The 13,126-nt window shown below is 38.2% G+C and overlaps 1 protein-coding gene across 4 annotated transcripts in view; it reads right to left on the minus strand.

The window, feature by feature from the left end:
* The window catches only part of BMPR1B (bone morphogenetic protein receptor type 1B), a 356,154-nt gene extending 351,006 nt beyond the window's left edge, over positions 1–5,148 (minus strand). For all 4 annotated transcript variants that reach the window (XM_011356271.2, XM_011356268.2, XM_011356262.2 and 1 more), the window contains exon 1: positions 4,741–5,148. The gene's annotated coding sequence lies outside the window, so the exon portion shown is untranslated. The remainder of the gene's footprint in view (positions 1–4,740) is intronic.
* Positions 5,149–13,126: the final 7,978 nt, after the last annotated feature.

Raw genomic sequence — 13,126 nt, forward strand, 5'->3', positions numbered from 1 at the left:
TTTTATGTGACATCTGGGAACTATGAGGTGCTGAGGTCTGCAATTTAAAAGTAAAAGCAACTGTTGAACCAGAGAATTGCTGTAATGTAGATCAAGGCAAAAAAAAAAAAAAAGAAAGGGAAAAAAAAAGCCTAATTCAACTCAGTGACTCTTACTCAGTGATAAGAACAGTGTTTGATCCATCTCTCCAGGTTCCACCCTTGGGGAAACCACGGAACTCTCAACCAGTTCCTCCTCAAAGCCTCCCACATTATCTTCAGCATTCTTGCTCATACTGCAGACAGACATGTTAAGTCAGATTTAAAATCCTGTTTAAAATCCTCCAGGGTGGGTCAATCAGATGTACTTTGGATAAAATGCATACTTCGTAAGGGCCTGGCCATCTCCCTGACCTCATTCTTACCACTTCCCCCAACTGCCTGAGTGCAACCACACAGGCCAGTGTGCGCCCAGCTTGTTGCTGCTTTAGAGACAGCCTTCACGTTCCCTCTGCCAGGACATTCTCCCAGATCTTCACTGGGCTGGCTTTTTCTTGTTGTTCAGGGATGTCCTTGGAGAGGCCTTCCTTGATCACTGCATAGAAAGTAGCCCAGTCATTCACTGTCATATCACCCTTATTTTTCCTCGTGACAACTTCACTATTGAAAATAATCTTACTCATGTACTTGTTTATAGTTCATTGCGATTCCACTCTCTAGAGTGCAAGTTCAATGACAGCAAGGATCTTGTGTCTCAGATGGCTGCAATGTCCTCGAAGTGTATAATAATGCCAGGCAGAGAGTAGGCACTCAAACATTTAAACAAAAATGAATGTAATTAAGATAACTAGCATGTCAATGGATATTCTAAAAGTCATGAAAATGGATTACTGTCTGATGTAAATCATGCATTATCTTTTTTATCTTAATACTATAGATGAGCTTAACAAAGATTCCGAAGTGTCATTAAATGTCCCTCTTGTCCACCCCTAAATCTTCATTTATTTCTCTCAAGATCCTATTCCTGACAAGTTTTCTTTTCTTCAATTTTAATCATTAATTCTATGTGAATGACTGTTAAATCCATATTTCTAGCCCCGGCCCCTCCCTCCCCTGAATTCCAGCCTGCCTCTGTATATGGCAATAACTTCTACTTCAGTTTCTGCCATCATGTCAATTTTAGCATATGGAAACCTGAAGTGAGTATCTCTCAGGCAAAATCTCCTTCTATCTTTAATACTTTTATCAACCACCCTCCAGATCCCCAGATTTAAGAGCTAGAAATTATCTTGATTATGAAATTTAAGAGCTAGAAGATCAGAAAACATCAAGTGAAGTAGTCTCCAAGACTTTTTCAAACTGTTAGCCTTTTTTGAAACAAAAGCTCACAGAGAAGTCAGATATGTGAAACAGATGAATTTGCAGTTGTTCTGGGAGTTAAACTGGTGGTCCCTAAAGAAAAACTTCAAAAAGAGCCCCTAATCTGGTCCAAACTTCGTTTCCTCTCCACCCCGCTTCAACACACTCACAAAAAGTAGAGGAGAAAATTTAGGAGAGCTTAAATCGTTTTTGCAGGTAGAAATATTCTTCCCAAGATGACACAGTTAGCACTCAAAACAATGCTTAGCACAGAAAAGCACCTTAGAAGTCAATGTTCTGAAAGGCAAACGTTGCCTCCATGCTTATGTATGACAAATGCTTATCAGTTATTGCAAATTGATAAATGTCATGCAAGACTCTTATTATAGGCTGGCATGAGAAGAAATCGTCAGTGTTTAGACAATTGTTACAGTCTAATAATAGCTTTAGCCACTTCCAATGAAAAAAGGCAAGCCGGAGTCCAGTGAAAAGAACTGTGACAGTGAAAATAGCACAAGGTCTTGGTTCCACAGTCCAGTGACTTCGCTGTCTATTTCAGAGCATGGTCTTCAAACTCTTTGAGCTTCGGCCACTTCATCTTTAATATTAATGTGTACGATAAGATGCTTCCTAAGACTCATTCATTCCTCAGTCTAAGATCAGTGATTATTACCATGCTAATGTATTTCCCTTAAGAATTAGTATCACAAGTTAGAGACAAACAAGAAAACGAATAATCTTTCAAGTATTGTTTGAGTATTTTTCATATGCCAGGTACTCTGCTGGGCATCTGAAATTCAGAGAAGGAAAGAAAAGAAACGCTATCTCAGCTCAATGAGAAAACAGCCCAGTGAGGAAGAGCCAAGCAAGTCATTATACAGTGAAGAAGTGAACATCAAAAGAAGTATGCTCAGCAGCCCCCCAAGAGGCAGCAATAAGGGTGCTTATGAGAATCAGGAAAGGCTTTATTAGGTTGGACTAGAAGACAACTGATTTTATATTTGAATGATAAATATACGTTGAGTGCTAAGGAAGAGTGGAGAGTGCTATATGTACCAAAAGATATCACATTTTAAACTGCCTTATAAACAAATAATAAAATCAGCATTTACTGTAATAAAAATAATTTATCGGGCCATCTCACACAGTTTTCAAAGTTTATGAGGAAAATATTAAGTCAATTTCCTTTTAATAAATGTTATGTTAACGACTGGAACATTTTGAGGGACATATATGAACACACCATGAGTAGAGGCAGCACGTCACTCAGGGACAATAATCTAACCGGGAATTTCAGACAACCCTGCCTGAGCTAAATGCTGTACAGCACCTGGCAGACAAGGTGGCAAAGCCCCTATAAATAGTGATGATTCACTAACATGACATAAATCAAGATTTTAACTCACCAAAAACTAACATTTTGATTTAAAATCACAAATCAGTGCCATTAAAATTCATCAGCAGACCCTACTATATAAGTAATGAGATCATATCAACTTATATCTTGTAACCAAAAGGAAAAGGTGGTTTTCTAAATGGTGAGTCAGATTAGACAAATAACACACTGTATCAAGTTTTGTAGCCCTAGGCCATATTTGGCTAAAAACAAAGGTACATTATGCAGGACTAAAGAAAACAGTGAAAATCAGAGCAATTAATTTCCCAGCTATGTTTCCCATTAAAAAAAAAAAAAATCACTACGATTTGCTTATAGCATCCAACCTTTTTTGCATCACACAATGATCTAAGTGTGTAATAACTTGCATATTTCATTAAGATGTAATATCCTTCAAAACATCCTTATAGTGAAAGTTTTCCAAAGAAATTATTGATCTCTGGAATGTCTCGTTTTAAAATTACTGACAAATCCTTTCCTATTTTCTTTGCAGTCAGAAATAATTCTTCTTGATCACTAGAGTGTAAAAAGTCGTAACAGTACAGATTGAATATTTTCTTAAAACAAATGTCCCAGTTGACACAGGGCATTCCCCATAATTTTCCCAAAACAATAATTAGAAGAGCTGTCACTAGGATCCTAAAAAATATGTAAGAAAACATATTAGTTGGCGTCAGTTTAGTACAGCAAGAAATTTCCATAAGTGCTTTTTCGAATTATTTTCAAATATTTTCTGGCGGAGTTTTCTCATTATTGGTGGAGACTTTTGTGTTTCTTTCCAGAATTCAAGAACCTTTACTCAGGTGTTTGTGCTTCACTCCAGATATGTTTGGTACATTCTCTTTATGTATTGAAGGCAATTAAACAACTCTCTTCTTCTGTTTTCTTTCACTGGCACCTTTGTGGCTGCTCAGTCACTGACCTCACCTTAGTGGAGCGGTGACTAAGAGCAATTTCTAATAACTCAAGGAAGCCACAGTGTTCCCAATGTATAGAAAACAAGTGAGAAGGACCCGAATCTAGCTGGAGTGGTGCGGCTCAAAAGGAGTATGACACCGCACCCGACAACTTCCGGAAGATCTCTTAATGTTTAAAATCCTAACACCAGCAAGGGACAGACAGAACCGAGCCCTGACAGAAACAGGGATGAGAAGACAAATGGGCGCAGAGAGCGAGAGACAGAGCAAAGGAAAGATGATGAGACAAGAAGCAGAAAGGCAGCCTCCAAATGAGAACGAAAGAGTGTGGGAGACAGAGAGGGACAAAGATAAGGCGACAGAGAGGGAGGGACACACAGAGACAGAAAGACAAGAGAAGGGGGTGGGGAGACAGAGAGACAAACAGACCCAGGGAGAGCAAGACAGAGGGGGTGGGGAGAGGAGAAAGACAGAGACTAGAAGAAGACGGACAGAAACATGAGAACGTGACAGAGCGAGCAATAGAGAGAAAGAGACAGGCAGTAGCAGCAGACAGAGCCAAGTCCGGGACGCGCGGATCAGCCCGCTGCGCACTTTCTCCCGCTACAAGGCTGGGTCCCAGGAGGCGTCCGAGGCAGGTGGCTCCGTTCTAGCTGGGCGTCTTCGGGTCCTGTCTCGGCGGGCTCCTCGTCCCCGGCCGGCGCGCTCCCTCCCATTTCCCTGATTCCCGGGCTGCGTCTCACTCTCCCTCCCGCCCCATCCCTGGGCCGGCTGTCCCGACTCCCCAACTACGGAGCACGTGTCCCGCCCGCACCCGCCTCTGCTGCCGACTCCTTGCAGCGCGGACACGAGGTCTCGGGGTCCCAGCAGAGCCTCCCGCGCACAAAGCCCAGCGGCCACTGCCTGAACCCCTCCCTCCCCGCCGCCCCACGGCCGTGCTGCTCGTTCTTGTCCTCGCTCCTGCGCGCTCGCTCCTGCCCCGAGCGACGTTGCCGAGCCCCGCGTCGGCCCCGCATCCGCTCAGCTCCCGCCCGCTCAGCAGAGCCTCCCGCGCGCGGGACCGACCCCGCCGCGCCCGCCCGCGCCTTACCCGCCGCTGCGCTACGGCGCTGGCGTCCTCGGCGCCGCAGTCCCTGCGATCCCGAACCGTCCCGGCGCCCGCGCAGGCCCCGCGCCAACTCCGCGCCCCGCGCCGACCGCACCGTCAACTCCTGGCCGCCGTGGTCGCTCTGCCGCCGCCGCCGCCGCTGCCGCCGGACTTTTTTTTTCCTCTCGCTCCTCGGCTGCCTCTGGAATTTTTTTTTCACTTGCCCTCTCCAGCTCCCACTAGTGATTGGAGACTGAGAGCCAAGTACTTAGCGGAGGGATTACACTTCTCGACGCACTTGGAGCTGCCCCAGCGGCGCTGCCTGTGTTGAGGAAGGGCGCGCGGACCTGGGGAGCCACGCGACATCGCTCCCTTCCCCAGCCCTGGATCGAGGGTGAACTTCCAAAATGTAGTCTGCCTCTCAGGGCATCATTTCCATTTCAATCATAGATGCTTTCTTACTCATGTATGTGTAAGGAGGAGTTTCAAAAACTGAAAAAATAAATCCTAAAAGAACAAAGGTCCGTGGAATTAAAAGCACATTGAGAGCTGGGTGTCCCAAAGATGATCTAGTATAGTGGATTTAAATTTTCAGGGCCATTGACACTTGAGAAGTTAGTAAGATGTTGACACACCTCGTAAAAAAAATATATATATATATATATATACACACACACACACACACACACACACACACACACACACACACCCCAAATTATGCCTGCAGGTCTAGACGGGAGTTTAGGAACCCAGAAGCATACAATTGGGCCTCCGAAGAAAATGAAATATTTCCTTTCTTCAAATAATTTGAAACTGTTAAAAACAAGCAAACAAATACTATCAAAAAAGCTTCCATTTGTATTTGATGAAATTTTACAATTAGTAGTGTTTAGTTTGGAAAAGTATGTAACGTCTTTGTGTTCTCCTTGCTAAATTTTTAAGTGTTGAAACATTTTCTAAGAAAGTAAATAAAATGAAGCTACTCTACAGTCTTTCGGGAGACTTCAGGAGAATAGTTAACCTTTTAAAATCAGCCATTTTGCCAACTCTATCTCCCAGGGAGATATCTAATGACTCCCAAATATTTTTTTCCTCCCAATGCTTTTCAGCTGCCTATCCCCCAGAATTAATTTCCTCCTTTTGTAAAATGTTTCCAATCGTCCAAATATATTGACGGATTACCATCAAACGTGTGATTTAAATAATATAATACAATTTCACTTTCGCATAGCTTTTTTACAAAGTTCTTCACATCTATTTCTACCGTCTGTTTAATTCTTAGCCTACCGTTTTCTTTCAGCTCCTCCTCCCTCCTCTTAAATTATTCCAATTAAATCCTTTTACATTAGATATTATATATAATCCTTTGAATTTACCAATAAGAAATAAATTAAATTGTGTATAAGTTTATTTTATGCATCTCCCACTTAGGAGCAGGTGATGCTCCAAGCATTTATTAAGAGTCTGTGAAATGTGGGCACATTTTCCCCATCAAATAAATGTCAAAGTCCCCATGAAACTCTATTTGCCCCTCAATGTATCTGACCCATACTATTATCAGGTCTACTCTGCATTCTGGTTCCTGGTGCCAGACTGGAAGAAGAAAGTACTATTTAACGTAACTCTAGAAAATTTTCAAAACAGATAGTAGTTGTCTGTGGCATCATCTCCCTTCCTTTGCTCAGCCTCCATTCTAGTCCCTAGTACCAGTATTTATTGTCCCAAGAATGCCAAGGTAGAATCCAGCCATTCTACCCTCACCCCAAGTTCTCTCTGCAACTAGATTACCTTCCTTCTGGTGGTCAAATTTTCTATCTCCATCTTTCAACATTAACTAGCTTTAAAGAAAAGAAATCAGATTGAATGAATCCCCTTCTACTATGTGAATTACTGTGTGATACTTTCATTACCAATAACAAATATATAAACTGCAGTGAAATAAATCAGACATTATGGGAAAAGTTTTGGAATAAAAAGTATTTGGGCTGCCCATATCTTTTCAGAAGCTGTACTAAGGATTGCCTGTCCCTGGCTTAACTGTGTTCAGCAAATATCCTTCTAAACATCTCTTGATTATAGGACTTGTACAAATTCCATTTAGTTAACTTACAAAAAAATAGGTAATTTTTTAATTATAAGGTATTTAAAAGTTATAAATCAGAGGAATAAAGAAATTATTAAATTATCATAGGTTTTTATTTAAAAAAAAAAAAAACAAAAAACAAAAAACATTCTGGGTAGAAGAGAATCAGAAAGGTGCCATCAGGGAAATTGTTTGAGTTGGGCCTTAGAAAGTAGCATTTCAATAGGTGGGGATGGGGAATCTGGGATATAAGCCATTGAACAATCAATATTTATTGAGTACCTGAGATTCAAACCCTGTCCTCCCTTCTTGAAACTCATAGAAGAACAAACAAGATATTAAAAATTAAAAAAAATAAGAAAACTGGACCATTCTGTGAGAAGTACAGTGATCAGTACATGAACACACAGCTAACTGTTGGAGTAAAGAAAAAAATCTGTTCTTCCTAGGAATATCAGGAAAAACTGCACATGGTGGTCACATTTTATCAGGGTCCTAAAGGTTCTTCAGAGCCCAAAGGGTGGTTAAAAAGAGAATAAGCATTCTAAGCAGAGAGAACAGTATGAAAAAGCATAATGCATTTAAGGAGAGCCAGTAGTTCAATGCTGCTACCCAAGTTATGAGGAGCAAGTACAGCAGGTGAATCTTGGGCTAAGCAGGTTTCCGGAATGACCTTGCCAGCTATACTAATGAAATAGATTTTTCCATGTTAGGCGATACGGAAGCACTAGAAATTTTTCAGCAAAGGAGTTAAATGGTGGATTGAGATTTTCCAATCATTTAGAGGTAGAGAGGGAGAAACGAAAGCTCAAAATCAATTAGAAGTTGTCATATAAAGAGTAAAAATCTGAACCAAGATAGTGATATGGCTACCAAGATCATGAGCGGCCTCGAAAGAAACTTCAGACAGAATTGTAGAAGCTGTGCTTTGCAGCCTGGAATGGTGCTTTGCAGCCTGGAATGGTGGTGCTTTTAAAAACAATAGGGACCACTGGGGGAGAAGTATTGAGGACTAGAAGAGAGAGGGGCTAAGTTTAGTAGAATGACATATTTGGGCAAACACACAATTTCTTTTTTCATCCAATTATAAAAGTAAATCATCTCGAAGTTCCAAATATTCCAGGAGAAGACGCCAGAGCAGTGAGAGAAAGGACTCTCAAAGAATTCGCAGGCTTATTTCCCATTAAGGAAGACATTTTCCCAATTCCACAGGACTCAAACTATTTTGGGAATTTACATAAAGCTAAATAGGACAGACCCGAGAAACAAAATAATGCGGTGAGCTTGCTTCTGTGCTTTCAGCTTCCCTTTTTCTCCACCTGTTTCCCCTTCATTGCTATCCTCACTCTCGCATCTTTCCCTTTTCCATCTCGCCCTTTCAAAACTACAAAGAATCTGACAACCATTAATATTTTATTATAAATCAAGGTATACTGTATTATGTAACATTCTAGAGTGTATCTTTTAAAATTATTTCTCTTTAAAGGTGGAATAAAAGTTTGTCTCTTTGGGGGAATATTTTAGGAATCACGTGAAAGAAATATTTCAGCAGAAGGAAGAAATCTTTTTCTTTCCCCATGACTCATACTGTCTTAAATGGCTGTCTTAAAACCCATTGCTAATGCATTGACTTACATACACAAAATAAGAGATTAAATTTCTCAATAACAAGTAAGTAAATCCTCACTTATTAATATAAGAATGTATAAGTATTGCTGAAATGTGTAACTTCTCTAATAAAAGACAAGTGTATTGAGTAAATACTATATGCTAGGCACACAACTAAGTACTCACACATTTTAACACACTGAGATGTCATAATAAGGTAGGTACTATTTTATTCCCATTTTACACATGAGGAAACTGAGGGACAGAAAAGTTAGATAACATGCTCAAGCGGAAGAGGCAGGATATGAACCCAGTCAGTGTGGCTACAGCACCTAAGCCTTCCTTAGTCAGTGTAATAAATGACTCTACAGAAGTGAGAACATTTTTAAATATCCAATGAACGGACACTAGCCAAAAATACAAAAAGAGCTTGAATCTAAGATAATATATGACCTGATCCTACCTAGAAAGTATGAAAAGTCAGAGTACTTGAGTCCTTTACATTTTGTTAAACAGTTTCCCGAGCTTCTTGGAAAGCTAGCAGCTGGGGCGGGGGAAGCTAGTGATGCCAGGAACATGGGAAGCAATATGGTTTGTGGTTTTTAAATTTTCCCTCTCTGGATCAGCATTTAATGCCCTTGGCTAGGCCCTCTGCCAAGTCATGGACTTCCTGAGGATCCCTACTCTGTCTCTTCCTACTCTCTCCAGCCACTTTTTTTTTTTTTAACACAACCACTTTTGCTAGCTAGAAATGGGTGAGCTTAGCTCAAAATCATATTTTTTCATGCAGTATAGTAGATTGCATGATAAAGTAGTGAGATTTCCATCACGAACATTTAAGGAAAGGTAGGGATGGAATTTTATGGAAGGGGTTCCTACTGTGGGTGGAAGGGCCGACCAAAAATCTCTAAGACCCCTTTCTTCTTTCTGAATCTATATTTAACATAGTTAATGTGACTAATTTAAAATATTAATACAAATATCAATGGAGACATAACTTTATATCATTCATAAAATATTAATGTTAATATTAATATGGATATTACATTACTGTTACTATGAATGACGATATTGCTGACAACTCACTCTGGTACATAACATGTCAATGATAATCTCACAATTAAAATACACACTAAATCACTCCCAGACTCACATCCTAAAACTTCTACTCTATTTTCTACTATTCTCTTTATTTGATTTTTATATAAAACAACTGTGATTGTGCATATCTGAAACAAATAACACATAGATTCTAGTTCTGTAACAAATTAATTTTGTCCAATATGTAAGTTCAAGAAAAATAGAAGTCCTCACCCGAAACAGAAACAAGCCATGAAAAAAAATCTGAAGTAGAAATGCTAAAAGGATTTTACTTTCTTTTGCTCTCAGCATTGTTCTGATTTTCTTAATGAAAGCAGACATAATATCTACCTATTTATATGCTGCCAAATTATCCAGGGTCTTACATAAATTAATCTCTTTGAAATTGAATTTGAAAACAATATTATTTCATTTCAATTTTTAATTTTTTTTCTAAATTTCTAAAGCCTGACATCTTTTTTTCTGAACCATCCTGATCCATACACCTACATAATTCCTCAAATTGGAAAATTAGGAAAACTTTCTGCAAAAAAAATTCATAAAAAGTAATTCTTACATCTGTTTCTTTGGAATCTCATGTTTCTGATGACTTTTTCCTTCTAAAATAATTTGCCAACCCTGGAACTTCTCAGTGTTTTCCTGACTCACAGCATATTTACAGTGTGTGCCTCAGGAAGAAGTATATGGTAACTATTTCCTTCTGTACTATAAAAAAGAACAAAAAAATTAGAGAATAAAATCACATGAAGAATAAACATCCAATTAAACAACCTGAAAAGAATGAGTTTTACTCTTACTAACTAAAAGCCTGTTCTTTCTATTATATTTTCTTAAGTTAGAGAATTGTTTTAAGCTTATGAAGAAAAAATTTAACTTCTGTTCCATGGATTCAGATATTGTGCCTTATATAAATTCGGAAAGATTTAACACGGTGCTAATGTCAGAAATAATATTGCATATAACCACATTAACTAAAATATGACATTTTAGGAGTTCCTTGCTGACATTTCTAATTATAAAAATATTATATGTATTAGTGATACTAGACTTATTGGAGGATCACCTCATGAATTATATAAATGTCTAACCACTATGCTGTACACCTTGAAACTAATATAATATTGAATGTCAACTATAATTAAAAAATAAAAATTTTAATAAAAAATAAAATAAAAGACAAATAAAAAAGAATATCATTTAAATGATATATTGTGAAGATATTCATACTAGAGCATTGAAAGCTATATAGATTTCCATACCACAAAATAGCTAAATTGATGCTCTCCAGGACATACTACAGATTAAAGCCACAGCCTTACTTAGCAATATTCAACAAATCTGGGAAGTTTTGTGGTAGTACTAATGGAAAGGAAAATGACAGAACTGAAGACTAAGAAGGAAAGAACCAAAAGAGAAAACAAGTCCTCCAAGAAAAAAAAAAAAATAACAGGAATGAGAAAGCGAAAGACCAAGGAGGAAATTTGAGTAAATTAAGTTCTAAAATATCTTTTCTCTTTTTTCTTTTTAGAACTACCAAGGGAAATTCACTTTATTGCTATTTAATGATTGTATTGCTGAAACTCAGAATAAATAATTCGGCAATCTGAACTACAGAGTTCATATTTCAGGAAGGTAACAGGCCTTATCTATCTAATCAGTCTTTAGAACACCAAGTTATAAATTCTTTGATTAAAATTGTTTAAGTATCAGAAAGTATATTATATGATGTGTTTAAATTTTTTTAATAATTTTTTTTATTTTTTAATTACAGTTGACATACGATATTATGTTAGTTTCATGTGTACAACATAGTGATTAGGCATTTATATAATATCCTTTTTTTCTACAAGAAAGAAAGAATTCTGTTTTAACACATAGATTGGATTTGTGATTTGGTTAAGTAACACTATTCATTAAATTGAATTAGATATTTACGTAGTAAGCCAGAATACATAAAATGTTTGAAGATCTGATTATAATACACCTGTTTAAATCTGCCTACAAAATAAGCCATGCATCCCAGTAAGACCTTCAGGGCCCATCGTAATCTGGCCTCAGCATTCCCTTCTAGCAAATCTCCTGCCAAACACTCCAGTCTCACAGACTGCTGGCCATTTCTCCTGGCTAGTGTACCATCTGGCCTCCTGAACTCTATTCTTTTGTTATCTGATGTTCACCTTCTAGACCTTAATCAAATGTCTTTTATAAAACATGTCTTCATTTCTCCAGGCATATTAGTCATTCCTTCTCACACTTTGGCTTCACCTTTCTCATATATTTTATTTCTTTTTATATTTTTAACCCACAGCATAGTATCTAGCACATGATAGGTGCTCCATATATCTTTGCTGTTGAAGGAATGTAGAACTATAAAACTTCACAATTACGTTAAAATCATGAGGCCAGATTTTAGAACCATCTGTAGATTTCCAACAGTATTGAACACTCAAAAGAAGTCTTTTGAAGCAACAATTAACATCCTACAAATGGGTTATATAGGTAACAGTGGGTTTTGTTTGGGATTTATGTTTAAAAATTAAAAATAAAAAAATATTTTTAAATGAAGAGAAAAGCCACCAAGTTTATTTACTGTAGGGCCGGGCAATCAAAGGTTTAGCACAAAATGGTCAGACCAATCTGAGTAGTAATTTTGGTTGGGTGTGGAATAGGGAGGGCCCAGATGGTCGAAGTTTAGTCAGGCATAGGGATTACTGTCTCAGGGGTAAAATTGCTTCATTCCTGGCTCAGAAATTCAAAGAATATTGTCTTAGCCCATTCGGACCACTGTAACAAAAATACTATAAACTGGTGGCTTAAAGAACAGAAATTTATTTCACACAGTTCTCTAGACTGATAGTTCAAGATCAGGGTGCCAGCATGGTCCAGTTATGGTAAAGGCCCTTTCCAGATGACTAGCTTCTCCTTGTGTCCTTGCATGGTAGAAGAAAAAAGCTTTGGTCTCTTCATCCGTATAAGGGCATTAATTCCATTCATAAGAGCTTTATTCTCATGATTTAAAGACCTCCAAAAGGGTTGATCTCACTGATGAGGGTTAGAATTTCAACATTTGAATGTGAGGGAGAGAACACAAACATTCAGTTCATAGTAACTATTATCTCTAACTGGCAGAAAACAGTCATCGAATCACACATGGCTGAGAATGTGATCAGATTTTCAAAGAATTCATATCTGAACACAGAGTATTCCAAGATGTTTTCTGATACAAATGAAAGCTTGAGGACACAAATACACAATTAGTAATCTGGCACCTGGCACATATTAAGGATTTGATAAACATATGTCACAGATACTATTAATACCATCATTTACAGATGAAGAAAATGAGGTTTTGAGAAATCAAGTAACTTGCTAAAGTACAGAGCTAGTACATGATGGAGTGGATATTTAAACCCAGGGTCTTTTTAGGATATAGAGCTGACATTCTTACCAGAACTTTTGAGTACTACTACTCACTTACTTATAGGTAAAAGTGTAAGCTAATGCATTTCTAACCAAATCTATCATTTTGTTCTTTTTGCTGTTAGTGGCAAATCTGTCTACAACCATGGACTTATCTTAGAACAATGCTCTACTGTG

This window comes from Pteropus vampyrus, unplaced genomic scaffold (assembly GCF_000151845.1).
Source record: "Pteropus vampyrus isolate Shadow unplaced genomic scaffold, Pvam_2.0 Scaffold25, whole genome shotgun sequence".
NCBI lineage: Eukaryota > Metazoa > Chordata > Mammalia > Chiroptera > Pteropodidae > Pteropus > Pteropus vampyrus.